Genomic DNA, 26,786 nt, shown 5'->3' on the forward strand with positions numbered 1-26,786 from the left:
CTGATGATTTTTTTTTTCTCTCTTTCTCTATACTTTTAACAAAGGAAGTGATAGTATTACACTTCTTCTGCCTTCTTTCAGGAATATATTAACTTTCCAGTCTACTGTGTTAATCTAGGCTATAAGGAACTTGATCATCTGGCCATTCCACAGATCAGGACAACAGTTCACTACGTTGAATGCTGATTGACCTGGTGAGCAGGTAGTAACGAATACTCTAGATCAGTATTATTCAAAGTGCAGTCTGCATACCAATGGAAATTTGAAAATTGTTTGTTGCTAATTTGCAATGAGTCAAGTACAGAAATTTAGATTAAGAATTGAGAAATTTTATAGCAATTTAACAGCATAATTTTATGTCTGTTGAATCTGATATTAAAAAATTTAAACTTGTATTTTCTACATCTTTATAATTTCACTTTTTAGGTGTTCATTTTTACTGTATTTTACAAAAGTAGCAGTCTGAAATTGATTGGACATTTAAAAAAGAAAAAAAACACAACATATCACAGATAGAAATGAGAAATATTACCCGAAAACAAGGATCAACAAACTACCAGGAGTCTGTTTTTGCATGGCCCATGAGCTAAGAAAGATTTTTTACATTTTTAAAGGATTATAAAAAAACAAAACAAACAAAAAGAAGAAGAAATATGGCAGAATGTTATATAATCTACAAAGCCTAAATTTTTACTATTTGGACCTTTACAGAAAAATTTTTCCAACCCCTACCTTACATACCCTGATAAGACACATGTGTGACAAAGCACAAGAAATAAACCCCTCAAACCTTCAGTAAGGTTTCTAGAGTTCGCGTGCATGTCACTATATCAGCTCTGAGGTGAAGGACAGGCTGGTACATCTGGCACCTACTGTCACCAAGAAAGAAGACTAATGCCTATTGGGCCTCTGAGTTTTGAAGGTAACATGCCATTTTGGGGCAGGAAAGTTGCTTGGACACATTTACCAAGTAGCTTCTAAGATTTCTAGTTTTCAGTGGAGTCCAAAGAGCAGGCTCTGCCTTGGGTTCACACTGCTGTCAAGTGTCTCTACCATTTGTCCATGTGATGCAGCAGCCCCAGTGGTACCTGAGGTATCTGTGATAGGGATGGTATACAGAGCCTTTGTCAGGACCCGACTGATGAATTATCATGCAGACCCTTGGGATCCTAGAACTAATCATGCCCTCTTCTGCAGAAAACCATTCTCCTTTGAAACATAGCTCCTGTTGTACAGTGGGCCCTGAGTAACTGACCATGAGACACAGAGCTACTATGCAACCTGAAGCGCTCATCACGAGCTGAATGCTATCTGAACCACCAGGCCATATAGACCATCAGGTGGAAGTGATATATGAAAGACTGGGCTCCAGGAGGTGCTGAAGGCACACAGGTGCTGCATGAGCAAGTGGTTTAGACTCTCATGGTGCCTGCTCCTGTCGCACAGCCTCTTCTCCATCACCTCACATTATGGCCTCATGGAGACTCCCCTATGACCAGTTCACTGAAAAGGGAAAACAGTTGGCATGGTTTACAAATGATTCCAGAAGATCATCTAAAACCGCCCAGAAATGGATGGCAGACGTGCTCCTGAAGGAGAGTTGTTTGAGGGACATCCTTCCTGCAGGTAGAATTTGGAGCAGTTATTCAGTTTGCCTAAAAGATGAGATTTCCTGGAAGACAAAAGTACAAATCTACTCTTATTTGTGTACAGTCACCAACGATTAGCTGAATGGCCAGGTATTTGAAAAAAGGAAGATTCAAAAATTGGAAAAGCTGCTCAGGAGAAGAGGTATACGGATGGATCTTTCAGAATGGGCACAAAGTGAGGGGGGTATTTGTTGTATCGTAACTATGAATGTAGATCATAGTGAACGGAGCAGAGGAGACCTCAACAATTAGAAGGACAAAAGACTCCATTCTGTGAATAGCAGCCATGGCTGGAGCTGTGGAGGTTATGCATAAGCTAAAAAATATAAATTTTCGTTCACCATGGATAATATGGCTACATCCACTGCTAAGGGAACAATTTATCAGGAACACAACACCAGTTCTGAGTTCCCACTAGGCAAAAAACTATGACATACTTGCTAAGGGTGAAAGGATTATAGATAGTGGAAGTGAGAAGCTATAAATACTATGACTCCATGACAAGTTGCAGAAAAAAGGGCTAGTAATTACTCTTTTTTCTTTATTCTTTGATATGTATATCCCCTTCATTCCCCATTATGAAATATAAACTATACTCATATTGGTAGACTCTATATCTCAATATTCAAGTCATGGACTATCCCCAGAAATGGATAAAGTGGCACATGAGCCTTTGTGCCTTCCCTGTTGGGAAAATGAAAGTGTCAGCACTTGAATTAAGATTAGTTGGAAGCACGATGTTATATCTGTCTTTATTCAAAAATTAAACATAAGGAGAAGTGTTGTACATGATGCTGAGTTGATAAAGGGGTGAATTGTGTTTGTCTGTTGTCAACTCAGCATCACCCCTATTCCTCTCCTTTTAATGCAGAGTAGCCAGGAGCTACATTTTTCAGGATCCCTTACTTTGTGTGGTTCTGGGTTAGAGTTCGCCAATAAGAGAAGCTCTTGTGATATTTTACAGGCAGAATGGAGAACAGATCATTATTCCTGGGAGCTTGTGAGTATCAGATTCATGGGTAGATGGAGGATATTTGGTGACTTCCCAGGCTTTCCAGATGCATCCACACTTTGTGGTAGTCTGACAATTGGTGGGAACTTGCCCAGAGACAGTGAGATTGCAGCCATTTCCCAGTAACCTTTGAAGAATCACATGCTTTAGTGATTCAGGTCAAGGTCATTAATGATTATTTCCCTACCTTCCAGCTGCATACTTCCCAACATTCACTGTCTAAGCTCTTCCCACAATCATGTAAACCCTAATTCCTTTAGTTTACATTTTTTTCCCATAATACCTAGAGTGGCTCTGTTTTCCTGACCAGACCTAGATTGATACAAATTATTTGCCTTTCCTTTTATCTGTGTGCTTTTGCCACTCAAATTCTCTATGATTTCCAAAGCACAGTCCCTCTGTGGCACTGGCAGCAGCACAACTCACAAACTTTATGGCATTTGTTTATGGCTATCTTGTGTTTTGAAAATATAGGACAAGATGTGGAGAAGTGCTTCTCTGAGGCCTGCATGGTGTTAGTCATGGGAATGGATGTTCATGGTTTCAGACTGCTCTGTGCCCGTGCTGAGTCCTAGATCCCAAGGGACAAAAAGAACCACATGTTCTTAAATAAATATATTCTGTGTGTGTTTGTGTGATACACAGACCCTCTACAGTGCAGGGCCTAGGGCAGAAGTCTGTCTTCCCCCAACTCAAAGGCAGTTCTAAGAGCAAGAGTCATCCGTCCAGAGACTACGCAGGGAACTTGTATAGATGCCATATCTTCTGGTCTATATGTTACCATCATTTTAAAATCTGACACAGTCAGAAACTGGAATACATTGTTTACATATTTATGTGAAGCCACCGAAATACATGCAGTGATTCATTCATGTTGTTCCATAAATAAAAGCAAGACTTGTGAAATTAGTCACAGGAGCAGTAAGTCACACTTTTCCTCTATTAATCACATCAAAGGCCCAGAGGACATGCTATACGCCCTCAGGGTGATTAATTGGAGGTTAAAAGGCCCACAAGTCGTTTTCAGCCTTTTAGAATTATACATCAGAAATGCTTACAATAAATATGCTCAAAGCAGCCAACTGAGAAATCAACCAAGCTGCATACATACTGCAGTGCATTTGTGGGACACTCCCACTGACTCAATGTTATCTAGGCCCATACAGAAGACATCAATTGCTGTCCCAGCAGTAAAGAAGATTTCAGATTCATTTTAATCCTAAGATTAAAGGGATAGAAAAGATGCTGAGAGATCTTCAAGTTCATCAAGATTAGACTTAACTTGCTCCGAGGAAAACAAAATCCAATCTCTTTACACTCTCTAGGGAAGGGACATTTAACTTCCTCTGCTAACATTCTCACTGCTGGGTACCATTCGAATTCTTAGATCTGACTCTACCCCAAATCAATTCTGTTGCTATTTCCTCTCCTTTGTTCCACAGTAGACAGGACAGTTTGCATCCTCTTTGTCAATGAATATTTTAAGATTGATTTATTTATACGTATATGAAATGCATATGTGACCCTGAAGCCTAGGTTCATTTCTTCACCAATCAATTTATGAGCACCTCCTATGTTACTGCTGCTGTGCTAGACATTGGGAAAACAGAAAGAAACAAAAGGAGCCTAAAATCTAAATTGTAAACCTAAACACCCCCTTTAACCTTTGTAGCCCTTTACAGTTTATAAACTGCTTTCACTCTCTTGATAACATTTGAATTTCATAAAAATCTTCCAATACTTTCCAGGATTACTCTATAAGTAATGTGACCCAAGACATAACAAAAAGGTGAGGGATCTGGGATGCGATCCCACATCTTTTAATTCTTTGTCTGAGGCTGTTTCTATTATGTCTGTTTTATGAAAATTTTTATCAGTGAAACCTTTTCTTCAAATAAAAACTAAAGCAATAGCCCAGCATATTTGAGATTCAAGTCTGGGCTCCATTTCTGGATTTAGCCAAACCAGGTATCAACCATCCAACTTATTTGTCCTGCACATTCCTTATAAAGAAGGCATATGTATCCGAAGTTTAGTGAATATTATAAGTCTCTAAATATTTCATGGAAAAATGAAGGAGAGAGAACTAGATCATCTACTATGACTTAGTAAAAATTGCGTTAGATAATTTTCCCAAGTTTTTTGATGGCCACTTAGCCAATCACCGATTCTTTCCCTCACCTGTCTACTATTCCCTCTTGCTTTCTTTTAACTTCCTCTGCTTTGTTGCAGCAGCATGCACACAGCCACCTCTAAAATTCACACTGCCCACAGGTGAGACTCACTACTCCATGCAATTCTCTTGGCAGGTGTAGTCCATTGCCCATTTTGACCCAGGTGCCTTAATTAGGGATTATTTGGTTGTGAGTGACAAACAATAGCCTCCAACTCCCTTAAACAAAAATAGGAGTTATGACCACTTTCTTCCCATAAGGGACTGAATCAGGAAGTAGAAAAGCAGGTCACAAGGTTACTTTGCGATTTCTCCAGGCCCCAACTCAGTGGTTGCCCCATCACTATGACCCTCTGCAGAGCAGTTTTCTCTGCTCCTCCCAGCAGAATCAAAATGCTCCATGGGAGCCAGACAGCAACTTTAATTTTAAGCACCCACCAGAGACTGACGATAATTCCCACATCCTGTGAGAGAAAATCTGGTTGACTCATCATGTGCCAGCCATGTCAGATGCCCAGTAAACCATGGCCAAAGTCATGTAACCCATTCCCTACTCAGCAGAGGCAGTGTAGACAGACTATCAAAAAGGGACCTTGGATGCAACTGGTAGATTGGCTAAAAATACACATAAGTCATCATTTAAAGCCTATATTTCTGAATTTGAGAAGTCAATATTTATTCAGACAATCAGTTAGTCCTTCAGTCAACAAATATAAGTTTCTGCTCTGTAGAAGGCTCCATGGAGAAGACGCAAAGACCCAAACATGTAGCCTGTCCAAACACAATCTGTCTAGTAGAGAGTAAAGCTTATAGTATACAGATAAGCTGAATGCAGTGTTTCTCTAATGAGGATCTGTTGGTATATTCCCGTGACTCCATAAAGTTCTTTATGACAGTTTTTAAATATTGTCTTTGTATTTTGTTGAGAGTCTAAAAATATAATTCTATTCCGGATTATCTAGATAAATACCTAATAACCACGTTTTGCCACAGACTTTCATTGCTTAAATCTGATTGGTGTTTCTGTGTGTGGTGTGAAATGACCACCTAAAGCAACCACTTTTACTTTGAACTGCTTAATGAGGTGTTTCTTACATTGGCATCCACAGATACATTTGGGGGGCTTTGAGGTTTGTCAAGTTTAAGAAACACTGATGGAAGGAGAAAGTTCATAAGGTGTTATTTATTGAACCCCCCCTATAAACTATACATTTTTAGAAAGCTTTTATAAAATTTCACACTTAACCCTAAAATAATTATGTGAAGTTGGTACTACTATCCTCGTTGTGTAGATAAGCTAAGCAGTTTGTCCAAGCATTGCAGAGATGGCCAAGTTGGAGCCATAATAATAATCAAAGTATATCTCATCTATGTCCCTTCTTCTACATCATGGTGACGAAGAAGAGGGAGCATTTACATGCTATACTCCATACTTCTACTTATGACATAGGTAGTTAGGAAGTAATTCTGGCAAAATCAGAAAAGCTGAAAAGCATGAGGTATATATAGGGAACAAAGACTATTTGCATCTGGGAGTTGTAGCAGGCATGAAAAGTGGGGGTGCTAAATTTAGCAAATAAAAATACAGGACACCCAGTTAAATTTAAATTTCAGATAAACAATGAATCATTTTTATAATATGAGTATTTTCTATGTAGTATTTGGGATATATTGATACTAAAACTTACTCGTTGTTTATATGAAATTCAAATTAACTGGGTATCGTGTATATTATCTAGCAACCCTCCATGAAAGGAGGTAGTCGGATATAAGCAGGAGGAGTAAGGAGTGGTGGAGATAAATGGAGCTGAAGGCTGTCAACTAACTAAGATTAGACTTTATTCTCCTGGCAAAAGGGAATCATTTGGGGTTTTTGAGAAAAATAGTGACATGATCGGATTTGCGCTTCAGGAAGATTAATCTGGCTGAGAAAGGTAAAGCAAGTTAGAGACATGAAGAGTTGGAGGTAACAATTCAGAAAAGAGGTATGAGGGCCTGAATTATGCTAGTGGCAGTAGGATAGAGGTGCCAGCGCAGATGTGAGTGACATAACAGAGGTAGCATCACCAAATTAGGCAATCTCATGCTGGCTAGTGAAATTTGCTTACCTGGATTTGTAGAACTAACCAACACCTTTGAAAAAGTACGTACCATTGTCAAATATTTCTATTTTAAAACAAATACTTGAAATGCCTCTTGAATTGTTTCCCCCACATTGGGGTGACATTTTCCCCAGAAGCTACGCAAACAGCTCAGACTCAACCCTGAGTTCCTCCACGAAGTTCATGAAGCAGTTTTTCATCATGACAGTGAACCCAGAGCACACATTCAAGAGGCGTGTGATGGATTAAGGACAGCTTTGAGCTGCCAGTGGGAATGAAAAACAGAAGGAGACTGAAGATTGCAGCACACCGGAGAGAAACCTCACCTTTTGGTTGTTTTTTATCAAGCATGAAGTTTATCTTTTGCCCCAGGACTGCAATGATTTCCACATGGGCCCAGTGGTTTATGGTCAAAATGTAGGTACTCTCCAGAGGTTACCTATGTCATCCATCATGGACAGTCTACAGTTGCCACATAGGTATTATCTAAGCGCCACACACACTGAAAAAGAGAACAGAATGTACTGGCAATATTAGAATTTTTAAAAAATCCATTTTTTTCATTTATTCAGCTAATATTTATTGCACACCTACTATGCTCTAGAGCAGGGTCAGTAAAATAAGCCCATAGGACAAATATGGCCTATAGCCTGTTGTTAGAAATAAAGTTTTATTGGAACACAGTCACACTCATTGGTTTAGCTGCTTTCAAGCCTCAATAGTAGAGAGATCCCATGTCCTGCAGGGTCAGCAAACTTTCCGAAAGAGACAGATAATAAATATTTGAAGCTTTGTGGAGCCATTCAGTCTGTGTCACAACTACTCTACTCTGCATCGTAGCATAAAAGCAGCCATAGACAACACATAAATGAATGGCCATGGCTATATTCCAATGTAGTTTTATTTACAAGAGCAAGAGGTCAACCTGCAGCCATAATTGGTCACTCCCTGGTCTAGACCATAGACCGTCTCTGGAAAAAACAATACAATTTCCCCAAGAACTAACCAACATTGACCTAGTATTTTTATCTCTCTCCACTAGTGTAGACACAGAGGTTCGACAAAACATATTTGATTTGTTTGTTTTGGTTTTTCCACTTGATGACCTATCTATCTTGGATAATGCAATTTCAACAGATCACAATTAAATCTCAAGTTCATCTTATTCTATTTTGTTCTCATTCAAATATTTGTTCTATTAGTATATCTGTTGCAAAGGAGAAAAGAAAACATCATTTTCATACACTTCTCAAGTTCATTTGACTAGAGACATTTTGTGTTGTTTTGTTTGTTTGTATTTCAACATATAGTTGGGTAAACTGGGCTCTTCGATTAAGTTTGGATGTAGATTCTGCTGCATGATGACCAATTGCTAGTAGTTGAAAAGGAAAATATATGAGCATTTAGAAGGCACACTCTGAATTTACCCATTGCTACAACTGGGTGACATCCATTATACATGGAACAATAATCTATCAATAAGAACCCAGTCAGATACAGAAACCACACCAGTAATTTAATCAGGGAAACTTTAATATGAAGAAATACTAACTAGTACAAAGGGAATGAACATTTTACTAGTAAAAGGTAGAAGAACACTAAAGAATACAGGAAAAATAGACATGAGAAGCAGCCACTACCAACAGGGCAGAAGGATAACACCCAAGGAAGAAACAAACTCAGAAGACGGCTCCACCAGGGCTGAGAGTCAGACTTCATCGGAGGGTGTGGCTATGGCCCACCAGATGGCCAAGTTGGCTGAGTTCCTGCACGCCAACGCTGGCAAGCAAAATACCAGACACTCACTGGAGTGCCAACAAGATTTGCATGGAAGCCACCCACTGGGGCACCCACAGGACTTGCTAGGAAGCTGCCCATTAGGGTGCTGGCAGAATTCACTTGGGAACTGCCCACTGGGATCCTGGGGAAACTGCCTGGGAAGCCTCTGATTGGCCACTGTGCCCTAGGAGCAAGAGAAAAAAAAAAAATGCAACTGGAAGAGATGTCCCTCCAACGCCCTCTACTGACGAAACCTAGCATTCGTGATTGGCACGAATAAAAATTGCATTTTGCAAATATGGCCTGCAAAAGCATCATTTAATCAATACACTGTATTCCAGTAAGAATCCATTTACGTATCTTATACCACCCATGTGCCAGGTAACTAGCCCTAAGCCCTGAATGTACACTCGCCTCTGGATTTAGTGTAGACGTCTGCTGTGGACTGTGTGTTTGTGTACCCCTAAATTCATATCTGGAAATCCTAACCCCCATGCTGCAATGTGACTGGAAAGCACGCCATTATTCCCAGAATTTGGCCCATGATTTCTAAATTTGCATCGTTGCTAATGCTTTTTCCTTTGACTTAATTCCTCAACCTTTCAAAATAAAATATATGATGAAATCCTACCTAATCTTTAAGGTCTAATTTAAAGGCACTGCTTTCATCATTTCCCCCTAAATTTTTCATCTGAAACTATTGTCTTTATTCTGGGGCGCATGATACTATGTGCCTGGTTCTGTTATAGTTGCTGGGGATACACGTGAACAAGATTAAACCCTCCAAAAGGAGATCCTTTTGTAGTAGGTGACGCAGACAATGATTAAAGAGACAGAAGAAAGCGTAGGGGAGTAGGACCCCAGAAGCCAGTGATTTCTAAATAGAAGGGATGATCATCAATGCCAAGTGCTACTGAGAAAGACAATAAGATAAAAACTGAAAACAGACCATCAAGCCTGGCAAAATGACAATATCCTTTATAAGAATTATTTTGGCAGAACGGTGTAGACAAAAGCCTGAATGGGGTGGGTCAAAGAAAGAATGACAGATGAAGAAGAGACAATGAGTAGAGACAAGTTTTTGTTTTGCTGTAAAAGGGAGCAGGCAAAGAGGGTGATTGCTTGATCAAACGTGGGTGCTTTCCTATATTTTACGGTGAAATACTTCATTGCGTGATTTTATATTTATGGGAGTGATCTACAAGAGAAAGAAAATATTGAGATGCAAAAGAGCCCTTGAATAGGCAAAAGAGACTGATATCTAAAATACAAATACAGAAACTGTAGCTTAGAGTGGAGCTAATTCAATCATGAAACAAGAGAAAAACGAGAGTACAGAGATATGGATGTAGGTACAGTAAGAGATTTGGGGAGGGAAAATGAGGTCTATTCTGATAGATTCTATTTTTCCAGTGAAGCAAGGAATAAAAGATTGGGGAAGGAGTGTTAGAGTTTGAAGGAGAGGGAGGAGTGAAGGAGTCATCTCGGAAAATAAGGTGAATTTCCTAGGCTTGCCATGAAGCGTCAATGACTTATTTGAGAATTTAACATTGACTAGGCAGCATTATTGTATCGTTTCCTCCAGCCACACCCTGATCTGTGGGTGCAGAGGTGAAGTATCTGGAGAGTTGGGTTTAATGAGTGTAGAGATATTGTCAAGTAAGAATGACAGAAAAAGAGAAGGGAAAGGAGCAGAAAATGTATTTAAGGGAACAATTATGGTGATGGAGCATGGATTCTAAGCTGGGTGAGAAGGGAAGTGAGCACATGAGGATAGTAAATGGTAATATAAAAGATACTGAGTAATAGAAGTCCCAGTGGGATCAAAGAATAGTTAAAACCGGGGCACTGGAATAGTACAGTATATATACTCCTGATGACAAGGTCTAAAATATGATGGTGGACATGGGTAGCTAACGTGCGATGGAGAAAAAGATTCTTGGGAGTGGAATTTAAAGAAATCCTGTCCTAAAGGCACTTATACACCACGCAATACTATTTAGAGAGTTGTACATTTGTATTTCCCAAAATGTTTAAGTTTGCAGCACCCTTAATGCCTCAGTAATTTTTCTCACATCGTTCAGAGGCCACCCCAAAAAAAAAAACCTAACAGCTCTGTTTAGTAAGTAGTTAGGTCTAAATAACTTAATAAGTATTTAAGTCTTAACAACTCAGTATTTCCAAAAAATACACATAAATTGAAAGAAAAAATAATATTGAGCTAATTGAATAAATACGCAAAATACCACAATGAAGAGAGGCTAGCCCTCTTGGCGAAAACTTGATCTCTTGACTCACTTGGAGATGGGATGATGCACTGCCTGTATCCTCTATTTCCTAGTACTGTGTGCCACAGCCTGGTACCCAGGTTTCCAGTCCAGGAATTGATCCCATTTGGTGCATCCACATATGGCATAGAGAGCTGGCAGTTGCTATGTTCATTCATTTTCTGCTTGGGATAAAGAAGAGAACAGGGTCCAAGAAGAAAAGCAACATAAATATGTTCATGAAGGAAGATTTTTACTTGTTCTAGTTTCTTTTTCCAATTGGCAATAACAATAATACCTTTGAGATTCTAATGTTTGGATTGTTTGGTCTTCTCCCTCTGTAACACTTCCACATCCAATGGCTGCCAAGACTGCATGTATTTAGTCTGTAGTGATTACCTCCTAAGTGGGATCTGCTCTTACAGTTTTTTTTGACATTTAAGACCTCCTTGACTTTTTACTTAAAGACCCCCATAAAACTAACTAATTTCCTTTTCCAGGATTACCTCTGTACTTTATTGCATAGGCAACTTTAGCTGAGTTCTTCCTTTCTTTTGGAATGTTCTCATCCTCATCTCCACCTGTCAAAATTCTCTCATTACTTGGAAACCAATCTCCAATACTGTCTTTCCCGTGAAGACTTTCCTGTCGCTTCATTAAGTAAATATACACATTCCATACTCTGATTTCCTTTAACAACATTTCATGTTTCCTTAATGTCAATTACCATGCTCCACAAGTATTATATTCCTTTGTCTACTATCTTCAGAAAACACCAGCTGATAAGCAACTTATAGATTAGGACTATATTTCATGGAGTTAGTCTAGTGTGGGGGATGATGTATTAAATCTGATGGCTGGGTATGAGGCTCAGCTGCTGTTCTTGCTAGAGGTTCTCTTCAGGCCTTAGTTTCTGATTCAGAGAAAGATAGATAATGTTAACGGCCTCAAATACAAATTGACTAACACAGTGTTTGGCTCATAGTAGGTGCCAAGTAAATATCAGAGGTGTTTTTTGTTTTTGTTTTCTTGCTGAGGAAGATTCACCCTCAGCTAACATCCATTGCCAACCTTCCTTTTTTTTTGTTTGAGGAAGATTAGCCGTGAGCTAACAGCTGTGCCAGTCTTCCTCTATTTTGTATCTGGGACACCACCATAACATGGCTTGATGAGTGGTGTAGGTCTGCGCCCAGGATCTGAACCCGTGAACCTGGGCCACCAAAGTGGAGTGCGCGGAACTTTAACCACTCAGCCATGGGGCTGGCTCCTAAATATCAGTTTTTTACATCTTTAGACCCTCCTGGCCCCAACACAAAGAATGTTCAACATTTTTAAATTCATTTACATGGAAATGTAGGTCATGATAAAGGTTGTCATACTGGGAACTGAGTATCACCAACTGAACAATCCTATTTGAATCTCTAGTATAGCAAAATGTTTAAAGGACTAAATTTCCAAATCTCAGTTTCTCCAATATGGGAAACAAAATATAAATAAATCTAGTGCTCTCAACTGTGTGTGTGCACATGTGGGTGTGTGTATAAATATATAGAGAGAGAGAGTCTGTGTAAATAAGAAAGAGAGAGGCACATGGGGAAAGGAGATTGCTTTTTTCATTTTTAAGTTCCAAAATCAGACCATTATTTGGATTTTGTGTTTTTCTTAGTCCAGTATTTTTTCTTAGTCTGTTCAGTTCAGTTCAAGTTTTAGATGGAAATATATTAGTTCTTTTTTTTGCTCTATACTAACCTGTCTAACTTTCTTTTAGTTTTATTTGTCCGCTCATTTTGCTTTATCTCCAAATCCAATGAAATTACTACTGTTAAATAGAAATTTTACTTGTGCTTTCACTTAAAAAATCAAAAGTTGCTTAAACCACACAAGTTGACCTGATTAAACAAGAAATGAAATCCTAAAAATTGTGCATAAATTGAATTTGTTTCATTGAATGAATGAATAAATATTGGGTTAAATGTTCTTTAATATAATCCTTGAATAATAAATACATATTTATAAATAATTATTGGGGCAAAGTGAATAATTTCACATTGATGTATCTCTTTTTTAAATGTTTTATTTATAAAAAATTTTCATATATCAGATTTGTTTCATGTGGGATAAATCTATAATATCATTCCTACCTACTTGATATTCATTTCCATGATGACAAAATATATATTGGCTTCTGAGAAAATAAAAACTATGCTTAATGAAACAAATAAAGGGGATAAGTCATGAGCTGCATTAATAAATTTAGCCCACAGTTTAGAGAGGGCAGCTGAATCAAGTGCTCCATATCTTATATTCACTGCAAAAGCCTTTTGGATCACAGAAAAGAAATATAGCTCTATTAAAATCTCAGATACACGCTGCTAACCAGTTGAATATAATTTTATAGATTTTTTTAAAACTTAAATATAGAGAGGCTTTTGAGTGTCATTTCTTCAACAAGGTTTGTATAAATGAGGGATGACCAGTTGCATCGTGATATACAAATGTATTGCTCCATCGGCTACTTTAACACTTTTGCTATGATGAAAAAATTACAATCACATTTCTCTGATATAAATGCAGATCCATAAAACAGAGATTACACCTTCAGGATCACAGAATGTTTGAGTCAACGGGATCATAGAGATGACGAAGTGTAGCCTTTTCCTTTTATATTTCAGGATGTCGAGACACACATACATAATGACATACCCAAGATCATCCTGATTGTTGGTATCTACACCACAGGAAGTTTAGGAGCCTGTTTCTTCCTTTATCTCACAGCTGAAAACAGAAAAGGGAAATTCTAGTGCGTTCAAAATCCGAAATTGACAGCGTAACTTCTTCCCTACTTGTCGAGGCCCTGAGCTGCCCTAAAAATTCCAGCACTTCATTCTTCGGGTGTCTGGTGTAAACTCTCAAGGTAGCCTTTCAGGCAGATGCTCGAGGAATCACTGACGGTACCACCAGCTGACTTCCGGCTCCTCCCGTGGCCTCCTAGCCCCAGCTCTCTCTGGGTGATTAATGCAGTTACCCCAACCCAGCTCTCTCTGGGTGATTAGTGCAGTTACCATCTGCCTGTCTGCTTTCTTGTATTCCATGGGTTTCCTATTACATTCTCTTTGTTCCTCTGCATTTATGGCTTTTTAAAAAATCACTTTGCTATCACAGTATTGATGTTTGGGTGCAAAGGGGTTCGATCTGCTAGTTTAATCATCCCTGGGATACTCTTTGTTAAACTAGAAAACCCTGGCAGGTCAGCACACTCAGAGGGACATCAGCACTAGGAGGCAGTTTGGTCTGTCAGAAGGATAAAGACCTTTGGGGTCAGAGAAACTAGGATCCAATTCTAGCTTTGCCATTATTAACTAGGTGATATGGGGTAAGTTAAAATATCTCAGTAAGTTTCAGTTTAATCTATAAACTGGACAGAATACACATTTTATAGGTTCTTAAGAAAATTAGGTGAAATAATATCTATAAATTACCTGGAGTTTTTTAACTTGAGTTGTGACTCACAAATGTTAATTCCATTTTATTTCCTTGAAAACAGATCTAGAGTTATGCTACTCAAAAGGTGGTCCGTGGACCAGCAGCATCTGCATTACCCAGGTACCTATTCAAAATATAGAACTTCTAGTCCTCCCTGTATTTGTTGAATCAGAAACTACATTTTTTCAAGATCCCCAAGGCATTTGTATACATATTTTTATGTGCATAAAGTCTGAGAAACCCTGCTCTAGAGGCCTATTTTTATTAACTGACCGTTTTTGGGGTGAAATGAAATTGGAGGTGATGGGGAGGTCTATTAATGCAGCTCCAGAACATTCTTGGGAAGATTCAAAAGTTCTGGTGAGAAAATTGTGGAAAGTGTCTTTAGCATTTAAAAGCATAATCTTCCAGTTTCTGCTCTCTCTCATTAATAAATTCAATTAGAGATCCTAGAGCATGCTGAGGCAGCTTGCGACAGACACGTTGAACAGATGAAGTTCCTGTGCTCCACCGCCATGTAGATAATGGGGATGGCTCCATGCCATGTGAGTGACCCATCCCACTAGTATTGTTTCTTGAGGAAGTCTTTTCCTGTGGCATTCTCAAAATAAATGTTTAAATCTATAAGCAGACCAGGAGTGTAATTCTTCTGCCTGAGCCCAACATATACACAAGCACAGGTTTCCTGTGTCTTCTGACCCTGTTGGGAAAATGCTTCAGCCTCTGTGTTACAGCCAGAATATATCCCTAAAGCTGCTCCTTCAATTTTTGCACCAACAGGGTCTTAGGTCACATAAGGATGATGAGAGCATTTTATGGCAAATGTTGGTGCCCGGCTGATTATCACAAGTGTTTTATACTTCCGTTTAGGGCTCTATATTTTGTTTGTTTAAAAACAAATGATAACCTCTTGACATAGACATATTTCGAAGCAAAGTAACTGCCATTCGTCTCATCAAGAAACTTGAAGCACTCATTTGTTTTGGAGTCTGTGAATTCAATTGGTTACCAGAGAGAATGGCGAAATGTCAGTCAGTGTGGTGACACTAACTATCCTCCAACAATCTCTTAAACCCACCCCAAAGAGGATACTCTCTTAAGAACAGCCTTAGGTGGCAAGAAAAAAATCAGGAAAGTGATTACCAGCTTTTCAACCAGGTAGAGCTTTATAATTGCAAAACTACTTTAGATTAATTCCGCCTTTAAATCTCTGCACTCAGGAAATCAATAAATGTTAATTGGAGGGCTGAATGAACCAACATTCAGTGACAGTGCTTCACCAATATGTCTAGAAAAGCCTTTACCCTTAGGACCTTGTTTGGCTAACCACTCATCTAGTAGATCCTTCCAGATCTCATCGGTAATTGCAATGTTACCTCTTTGGATAAAAGAAAAACTCAGCCAATTGTCATGTTGACAAGTATATCCATGTAGATACTTAACTGCCAAGAGAAGAGGTTGGATGTGAGGAAATTTCATTATGCACACATTTCCATTAAAAAAAATTAAATGATCAGAACCATCTCTCCTAAGCACAGTCTTTATCATCAACCTGGAATTGATTCAGTTGTGGCTGTTGTTTTAATGAAATTGCTTTTTTTTCCCAATAAAACTTCAATGGAATTTGTTAGCAGAAGTTTAAGTTGATGGCATTCAGCCAAAGTATTTTTCAACAGGATTTCAATTCTTAGATGTGTTTGGAAGCTTTAAAAAAGTTTTTTATTTCTTTTTTTCCACTTAGAACTCTCCAGAGAATGTCTGGAGGCATAAGTATTAGATAATCCCTATTCCAAAATTCATTTTATATTAAACTTGAAATTCTCAGGACTCCCTTGGGTGCTAGAATATGCAAATGTATGAGTGTGACAACACATGAATACATGGTTAAAGATTCTGTGACTGAAAGAGAATACCAGTTTAAATGAAGTGAAATGTATTCTTTTTCTTAGGAAAAGGATAAAAAAGACAAGAAACGTTGAAGTTTATTGAGTTGGATGATGATAATCATATAGCACAATTTACTGAATTAAAATTCCGATCCTGGTCTGTCTCTCCATGTCATATCGTGCTTAGTTAACTGACTACCTCGATTGCTGCAGTGTAGAAGAACATCCAGCTCTTTTTAATGAGAGAACAAATATATTTGCTCTAATGGAGAAGTCGAATTTTATTCAAGGAAAAAGAATATGGTGCACTACAACACATTCACCTGAATGTGCTACTTTCTAGCCACATCCTCACACCCCTCATTTCAAAAATGCAGAAAATGCCCCTCCCGGGTTGCTGTTCTCACATGGAAAGCACAACCACAGCATTCGTACCTAATAGACACTCAGTAAGTGTTCGGTGCCTTCCTTTGCTTTCCCCCACAACATCAGGCCATGAATAGAAAATGCCTACATGGCCTCGAGACTTCCTGGGCTTACTCAATCATTTACCTTATCAATGGCAATCATTATCAGCTGTATGGGCAGAAACAGTCACATGTCAGATACATGAGGCATATATCGTATATTGACTTGGCTCATAGGCTCAGGATTCTGTGGCTGCTTATGTGGAAACAAATTTTGAATCTACAGATCAGAAGATATGGAGACCTGGGATGTTTTAGGACAAAGTTCTGTACCCAAAATTAGATCTATTCTCCAGTCTTGTTTTCATCACCAAGTGACTCGGTGACTTTTGCTGTCACTTTATCTTTTGAGACTCAATTTCCTCACTTGAAAAACATGATTGAAAATCTGTCTCAGTCCATTCATAGAGTTTTATAGTGATCCAATGAAGTATGGAAAACTAGAAATCTACACAACCACAAGGCAGTGGTAGTAGAAGAACCACGGAAATCTTCCTGTTCCTCTGAGCAATTCCATCTTCATTAGCAAGCACGTAAAGAAAAGAGAAGATTTTCTAAGTAACTCATTGGTAACTCTAAGGTTTTCTTCATGCTGAGAATCAAGATGTCGGAGGGGGTGGGGCGATAAATTCTCTCTGAGTGAGACCACTGGGGCAGTCAAAAGGTAGGAGTTGGATCTCTGTACAGCATGTACAAGAGAGCATTAAGAAAAAGGATAAAAGTCAGTACACGAGTACATGTAATATGACATAGCAGGTCATGACATAAAATTATATAAATATTTAGCACGTTTGTGAATATGTAAAAGCAGTTGAAAATATAAGACAATTCAATGAGGTTGAACTTCTTTTCCCTGATTGGGAGCAGGGATCTGTTACCTCAGGTAGAACAGGCATACAGCTTTTTTTCTATGAAGTTGTATATTGGCTTATCCAGAGCAAGGACATGGGCTATTTTGGCCTGGGGAGAAAAGATGTGAGAGCAACTGAGTGAGGGCATGGATACCACAGGCAATTCTATTGTGGTCATCCCCAGCATACCAGCAGTGGCCTCTCTCTGAACTTTCATCAGCTATAGAAAGGGCTTCACAAAGACCTTCTTTCTCCCTGGATTGAACTTTTGAATGAACTTTTGAAGCCTTTCAAATGACCATTAACAGAGTCCTGCTACTTGCTGGCAATGGTCTATCAACGTTATGTCTCAGATTCCTAATGGATGTCCATTGTAGATAATGAGAGCCATGGCCATTACTCAGCCATAACTTATTTTTCCAAGGTGTGATTATTTGAAGGGGTTGCAATAAAGAGAGAATTTTCAAGCTTCTTCTGTTTAAATATCTGCGTAACTTTCCAGATAAAAACACATACATCCCTCATATCATTCCAAAATAAAGTGCCAAAGAGAATGAACCAAATCTGGAGAGAAAAGCAACTGCTGGGGGAGTAGGAACTTCTCTTAAAATAGCTTGTTTTTCTGTGACTGAAAATTCCTATTCTAATCATCACCTTTCTAAGGACCTAAAGGAATAAAGCCAAAATCCATCCAGAACAACATTTATTGAAATTTGGTCATTCTCTGCAACAATAGACTATTATTCCTCAGCTTGCTGGAAGAAAAGTTGCCAGAAACCCAGAAGTGTATACAAATAGAACCAGAATCATCTTCTAGTGCTAGAAGAGAGTTTTTTCCAAAGGAAGGATAAACGCTTTAACTATCACCTGTGAAAGAGGGCTCTAGTATTCCACCAAATTATGTCAGAACGTGGGATAGGGAGGCAGGAGAATACAGAATTAGGAATCAAGATACCTTGCTCTGCCTATAGCTATTTGTGCATCATTGGGCAAGTCACTTTCTTTATTTTGCCTCTGTAATCCCAACTAAAAAATGAGAAAGTAGTATTATGGCCCCCTAATGTTCCCTCCAGGTCTAGGTCTCTATGATATCCATACCACCTCTGTTTAGTAGTGACAAGAGCAACCTAAGGGCCACGCAGGGAGAAATCAGTTTCATCTTGGAACAATCCTCCAAAGCGCCATCTCTTTCTTTATTTTCTGTACAAAAAAATAATTGTTTATTTGGTTATATTTAACAGGTTAATCAGCACCAATGAATCTACCAACCAAACTAAAAGCTAGGACCCTGACAACAATGTAAGATTTTTTTTTTTCCCCAAGTAGGTAGAAGTCATATCTTTGGATTCAAGATCATCAATGACTTCACAAAGCCTAACAGATTTTCCCGGTCTTGATAAGATGCATGTATTCCTAACAATCTTTTGGAACAAACACCAGCCTAACACTCAGAAATCTTGGGTTGGACCCAGCTGCTAATAATTTGCTGTGTGATCCTGAGCATATCAGTTGATCTGCCCAGACTCAGTTTTCTCTCCTCTACATAATGGGATTAGAATAGGTTCCATGCAGCTCAAACATCCTATGATTCATTTAAACAGGTAATGGAAAGGAACGATGGTAATTTGCGTTGGAGAGATATTGTAGCTATGTCTTCATCCTACCCTTATTTTACCTTCACTTCTTCTAGATCCATCTTGCAATGATGGCTGAATTGCTAAATTGCAAACACTTTTCACTCAGCGAGTAACTCCTGCAGCACCTAAAACAGTGTCTGACTCATATTAGGCCCTCAGTATGCACTGGTTGAATGTATGAATGCAAGAAAACTACAGATTAACCATGGGAAGCTTCAACCACTATATTGACTCCAACCAAATCCTATGAAATCTAAGACTAGAAACTTCTGAATTGGAAGTTACAAGAATTAACCAGCATTCTGAGATGTACAGTTACTTATATATCTATTGCTTTAGGATAATCTACAGCTAGGACATAATTCCAACTAAATGTATATGATTCAAATCTAAATTAATTTGTCCCTTTGCATCCAAGCAGCATAGTGGAAATTTCACATATGTTTGGTAATTAGGCGAATTTCTGGTCAGTATTTCATTATTGATTCATTATTAAAAGCAGGTCACAGCTGTAATTTAAATTAAGCTTTAATTCTATTTATGTCTGGAAATCTGTGCTATGGTCTACTTCGAAGCGTTATTGCAAAGGAGAGAGAGAAGAATAGCCGTGAGTCAACAGCAATAAATTCAGATCCTGGTTCCTCATCCAGGATTTAACTCATCCCTGTTCTCTGTTTCCAAGTGCAGGGTGGTGCCAATTAAATTTTCTCCTGCATACCTACTTCATTAGTATTAATGGGTTACTGTTGATTACTAACATGGAGGAATATTAAAGGGTATGCATAGTATAAAAATAGAAATAATAGAAAAGGAAGGAAGCAGAAGAGCAAGGAAGTAAAGATGGTCCTTTTGGCATCTATTGGATGTTTTGTTGGCGTCATCTTTGCTTCTTCTAAGAGATTCCAGAAGCTAGAATGATGAATGCAAAAAAAAGTGGGTTTGGGGAAGAATCAAGGGAGGTTATTGGCAAAGGGAGAAGAGAATTGACACACCATCTATGGAATCCTCAATTATCAGTGTTGTTGGTGACAATAATTTTCTGACTGCTATCCAGCATCTGCATGCACATGCACATGCACAGCTCTATTTACAAGCTTTAATGCATAGTTAATGCCCTCAGAAAGCACCTAGGGACACATTGACAGTGATTTAAACACCATACCTGAAAAAATTATATATATCTTTAAGAAAGAACAATGTATTTCCGGAGGAAGTAGGTGGGAAAAAAGATAATATTGTTGAAAGGGATTTGTAGCAAGTAGACAACATTTGAGCCGGATTCAAAGCACGCTGAGAGAGAGGCAAGAGAAAACAGGAGGGAGGTTGTATTAAAAGATAAGTAAATGGTGACCATAAGGGCATTATTATACATTGCAGAATTCCCCCTTTGCCAGAGGCAGCTGTTATATATGCAGCAAAGTTAACCCTCCTCTAAAGAGAGAAACATGGGGGAAATTTAAAGCCACAATAGGGGCTCCATCCAGTATAGCGTGAAGCTTACAGGAGTGGAGGAGAGAGGCAAAAACGTATCATCACACAACACGTGCACTGAAAGGAAAGCCATGGGATTCTAATAGCCCAGGAGAGAGTAAAATGGGAGGAAGAAAGGAACCAGACTACATTGAATTTCTACCTAGAATAATTATTAATTTTACCCAAAAACTGACTTTTGAAGATAAAAATATTAAGGAAATATCTTGCTTATGACATACTGAACCCACAACCCCAAGGCTTACACCCCTTTCCCTTTAAGAACACTTAATTTTAGAAACTTGAGAAGTACGATGAAAGTTAAGCAACATCTCTCTGCATTAAGTACACAAACCTCAAGCCATTTGTTGGTGGAAAATTTTCAGAGCCCAGGACTTCAATAGGGAGAGGATGTCCCCCGTTCCCTGAGGATGACCTCTTCTTGCGAGTGAGTACGTGACCCCCTGACAGAGTCCAAATGATGGGAGAGCGGTAAAAGATGTTTGCAAAAGGTAAATGTTGAAGTTAACCCCCGTCCTTTTTTTCCCCAACCCTCAACTGCACCTGCCATCGGAAATTACATCTCATCCATAACCTGCTGCTTGTGCAGAACAAACTCTGGAACCTCTTGGTGAGCTCCCAAATCTGCAGTTGATTCACTAAATGTTTAAAAAATAGTAATAATAATAATAAATAAATAAAAATAAAACTCCCAGTGATTTGTGTCAGGAAGAGCTAAGTTCTCCAGCAAAGTGCAGAGAGAGCTCACTTTAATCAAATGCAAGAAAATTTTCAGATAAACGATGGCTACTAGAACAAAAATGAAGATGAACTGACAACTTCTAAAGAAGCCAAAGAACTCACTTCCCTTCTGAAAAAATTAGGTGTGTCCAGCCGTGCCTCTAGTGTAGTCAAGATGTATAAAAAGATGCAATTGTATTGAGCAATTTGGGAAGGCCCAAACTAAACCTTTCATTCTAACTCGCATCTGTATAGTAAGCACCTAGCAGAGCCAACAAACAGAGAACTGTTTACCAGACAAAGCTGTAGTGCACATGGCAACACAGCAGGCCCAGCTAACAGCGGATTTCCAAAGGGCAGCCCTGTAATGGAATTCCTAGTGGGGCGATCAAAGACGCGGAACCATCAGCCAGGCATGACTGCACATAACAAATCCATCAAGACCTATGATATCCTTGGCAAGACAAATAGCGAGGAGCACAGAGACTTAAATGGTATTTGAGAAAATTTACTACCCCCCAGCCTCCAACAGGGTTGAGAAACAATGCCATTCGAATTCCCATCTATTCCAACAACACAATCAAAATACTCTTTTCCTTAGCCAGTTGAATTTACTGCCTAATATTTATTTATTTTTAACTGCATGTATATGTAGAGCTCTATAAATAAAAATGTTTGTATATGTTTTTACATATCTCTGTTACCATATCAAGCAAAATCAGCTTGACAAGTTTTTATGAAATTTGGAGTGTATGTTTTGAGCAACGTGATTTTAAATATAGGCTATGTGGCATACCTGAAATTTGCTTTGGGGTCCTCTGAGGGGCAGGCAAGCAGTTATTTACCAGAGCACCTGAAACAGAAGTGAAATAAGAGGCCCATAAGACCGCCAAAGGGAGTAATGAACCGTAAATATGAAGATGCATTAATATGCCAAGGACAGAGAAAACAATCAGTAGTTTTAAATATGAGTCCCAAATTGATCGTCACGAAGGCAGGTGTGGTTTGCAATCTAGCCACTTCTCACCTGGGTAACTCTAAGCAGAACAGTTCAGGTTAAATAGCATCAGTGATTTATTTAGTTAATTGTGATTTACATGTTTTTCTTCAGCAGCTCTGGGGAGGCATTTTGAGAGAGACTCATTAATGTGGGGTGAATCCCACCCTCAACTCTGAGTCAGAGTAAGGAAATGCAGTTCCTCACCTCGCACTGGTGAGAGAGGCTTCAACAGGAGACTCGGAGTGTTTGTCCCCCACCATTACAAGGCCTTGGGGCCTGGGGTCTGACGCCCTCCTGCAAATGTGCACTCCAGAGGCAAGCTGACTAGCCCCTAATGACAAGTCAAAGGAATGGTGGCTGAGCTGTGTTCAGCCTGCACTCCCAGATTTTGCTGGCAGAAAAGATTCATAAGCACTTCCCAATGACCAGACGTGTGCTAGGCAGGAGAGAGAGAGAGCTGGAATGCCATTAAGTCCCGTCCAAGCGGAGAACAGACTTGAGCAGAGAGAAATTGTAGGCAATACTTTATTTCTAGCGGCCGTGGAAGGACTAAGTTACCAGCCAGAATAAAGAAATATTTGCTATTATGAAGGGAGCTACAGGTAAGCTACTCCCAGTAATTTGGGAGTAAAAGGGAGGCTTTCCTCAAAAGAATGAATACTCCAGTATCCCATGAGAGGAAGAATCAGTTTTAAACACCTGCCAGGTCCAGAGGACAATGCTAGCTTTTGATAGTGCCAATTATGTAGAATTTACTGGAGTTGTCATGGACTACTTAGATTCTCATCCAAAGGAAAGGGAAGAAGTAGCTCTAACAAGTATTTTTAAAGGGACAGGGAAATAAATATATAGTTGCTTAATGATTATACCTGGAAGAGGCATGCTTGTTTAATATACCAGATATACTATACACACATAAGCAACAATGGAATGGCACACACACAGATAGACAAAGTATGATTAAATAAGGTGATTTGAAAAAAGAAAACAATTTACAAATCACTTAATATCTGAGAATTGTACTGCTCAGGAACTTATGCGAGTTCCCAACTATCTAGTAAATCATGTTTCCAGCCCTTGGCCTTAGATTCAAGACTCTACTACCTGACCCCTTGTGTCCACTTCTCTTCATCACAAATCTCATTTCCCATCATTCCCGCATGCGCATCCTTTGGCATAAAGGATGGCACATCCAGGCAAATTATTCGTTATCGCTCTCATTACTTGTGTCCAATTTCCTATTCTGCTATATCCAAAGATATACTTCTCATTGTTCGAAGAATCCTCAGGACCAGGGAAGATGCCTTAGGCTTATATGTTTTCACGGCTGTTGATTTTCTCACCCTATCAGGGTTCAGCGGTTCTCAAAACTGGCTACATATTATCATTACCTGAGGAGCTTTAAAAACAGTACCACTGGCTGGGACCCCACCCCATAAGAATTGAATCAGAATCTCTGGGGATTGGTGCTGGGCAGAGAGGTTTTATTTTGGTTTTGATTTTTTTTAAAACTCCCCGAGTAATTCTAACGTGCAGCCAGGATTGAGACTATACTGGCTGAGGTCCAACACAGCTAATCAATTTCTTAATGTGGAAGAATTCATAAGTTTTCTAAGCTGGTCCCTCTGAGAAATTTTTATAAAAAGTCAACCTGTCGTGCAGGTTTTTAGCATTCTATGACAGGTGAGAGTGGAATTAGACATGGCTATGGATAAAATGTTAGGCCTGGGAATGCAGAAAATAGATTGAAAGAAGGGGAAATGGTTACGCCTGAGCAGTGGTTCTCAACACTGAATGCACAGTGCTATCGCTGGGCACCTAAAACATATCTACGCTGGGGCCTCAGCCCATACAGATTATGAGTTAATTGGTTTGGTGGACTCAGGTACCACGTAGTTTTAAAAAGCTTTCTAATTGACTCTTAACGTACAGCCAGGATCGAGAATCACTGCCCTAGAGGGCAAATAGAATTAGTGTTGCCTGACACTGAGTTACCAATTGAAGCAGGTTCTTCTCTGAAGGATACTTCCTTAAAGAACAGAGAACGAAAGAGGACACTGTGTCTATGAAAATGTTGTTAGTTTAGGGGATTTCATATTCAAGTCTGGGTCCCAAATCTCAATCAATTTGTTCACAGATATCTAGGCTGTACACAGAGGCATCCTGCTCATAGTTTGGTAAATGTATGGAAAAGAGAAAAACAAGGATACCTCAAGAGGTCTTCTTTGCCTGTTTCTAGTAGACAGGGATTCCTTAAGAAAAGACGAGCATTATAGTAGCCTCCCTATGCAATTATTCTCTCCCCTTGCTGTGGTACAGAGGTTCTTGTTCAGAGATATTCACTCCTCTCCAGCACTTCCCCGACCTGAAAGTACTTTTCCCTCTCTTGCCTTCAGGCTTAGCCACATGACTTTAGCCAGTGGAATGTTAGCAAGCAAGACATGGTAAGGGCTTGACAAGTGCTTAAGAGACAGGGCTTTCTCTACCATGGACATGAGAACATCACATCTTCATTATCTTGCTGGTCCAAGGAGGTTGAGCAACACATTGAGCTGCCTCAGCCTACCCGCAGACCTGCAGTGGGAGCCTGTCAGCTCCTGGGACCTGAAGCAGAGCTGCCTGGTAAAGCCCTGCCTAGATCAGATGAGCCTGGCCAATCCACAGGCGGAGGAGTTGAATAAATGCTTACTTTGTATGCGGCTGTAATTTTTTGGTTGTTCGTTACGTAGCCGTATCGTGGCCAAAGCTAAGTGATATGCTTGCTGTCCACATCTTTCGTAACCTGGAATGTGCTCCCATCTTTGACATGTTTCTCCAATTAGCTCAAAATCTATTCCTTTAGGAAGCCATGTAACAGGCAGAAGGTGATTTTATGATCTCATTTCCTCACTGTCCCTTCAAACATATATGATATTAGGTTTTATCTTTTGGAGAATGCTTCGTGAAACACTTTCATCAACAAAAATAATTTTAAGTCGGGGCCGGCTGGGTGGCGTAGCGGTTAAGTTTGAAGGCTCTGCTTTCACAGGTTGGGATTCCCGACTCAGAGAAGCACCGCTCATCAAGCCATGTTGTGGCGGCGTCCCATATAAAGTAGAGGAAAATTGCCACAGATGTTAGCCCAGGGCTAATCTTCCTCAGCAAAAAGAGGTGGATTGGCAATGGATGTTAGCTTAGGGCTAGTGTTCCTCACAAAAAAAAAAAAAAAATTTAAGTCTAGTCCAAGGAAGACTATTATATTCCTTCAAGGCCTTACCTACTAATTGCTGGTGTTCATGACAGGACTATTTATAATAGTTTAAATTTAGAAGCAACCTATTTAACCAATATTAGGAGAATGGTTAAGTAATGTTTGTAATTTTCATAAAATAAACTATCTCCCATTTTTAAAATATGCTTATGAAATTTAAGTATGAGGCAGTATCTATATTAACAAAGCAAGACATAAAATTGACTATAAGGTGTGGTTTCAATTATATAAAATATCTATAAAAGTCTAAAATAAAGTATATCAAATGCTAATAGAGGTTGCTCCTGAACAAGGGTATTAAGAGTGATTATTTCCTTTTTCCAAACCTTTCCTGTGCTTTCTAAATTTTCTTCAGTGAGCGGGTTTTACTCTTAATTTCAGGAAAAAGAAAAAAACTCTAAAAAGGGTAAGGAAGGGGCCAGCCCGGTGGAGCAAGCAGTTAAGTGCACGTGCTCCGCTGCGGCGGCCCGGGGTTCCCAGGTTTGGATCTGGGGCACGCACCGACGCACTGCTTGTCAAGCCATGCTGTGGCAGTGTCCCATATAAAGTAGAGGAAGATGGGCACGGATGTTAGCCCGGGGCCAGTCTTCCTCGGCAAAATAGGAGGATTGGCATGGATGTTAGCTCAGGGCTGATCTACCTCACCAAAAAAAAAAAAAAAAAAAGAGTAAGGAAGAAAACTTTTCCTGAAGGACTTAGAATTCTGGATAATATGTAAATCAAGGGGGAAAAAAGCTGGCAAATGTCTTTTTTTTTTTTTTTTTTGCTGAGGAAGATTCGCCCTGAGCTAAAGTCTGTCGCCAATCTTCCTCTCTTTGCTTGAGGAAGATTCACCCTGAGCTAACATCTGTGCCAATCTTTCTCTATTTTGTATGTGGGTCACCACCACAGCTTAGCTGACAAGTGGTGTATGTCTGCACCCAGGAACCGAACCCGGGCTGCCAAAGCGGAGTGTGCCAAACTTAACCACTAGGCCACTGGGCCTGGCCCCAAGTTCTTCTTTCTTATAACCTATTCAA

This window comes from Diceros bicornis, chromosome 12, assembly GCF_020826845.1.
Source record: "Diceros bicornis minor isolate mBicDic1 chromosome 12, mDicBic1.mat.cur, whole genome shotgun sequence".
Lineage (NCBI taxonomy): Eukaryota > Metazoa > Chordata > Mammalia > Perissodactyla > Rhinocerotidae > Diceros > Diceros bicornis.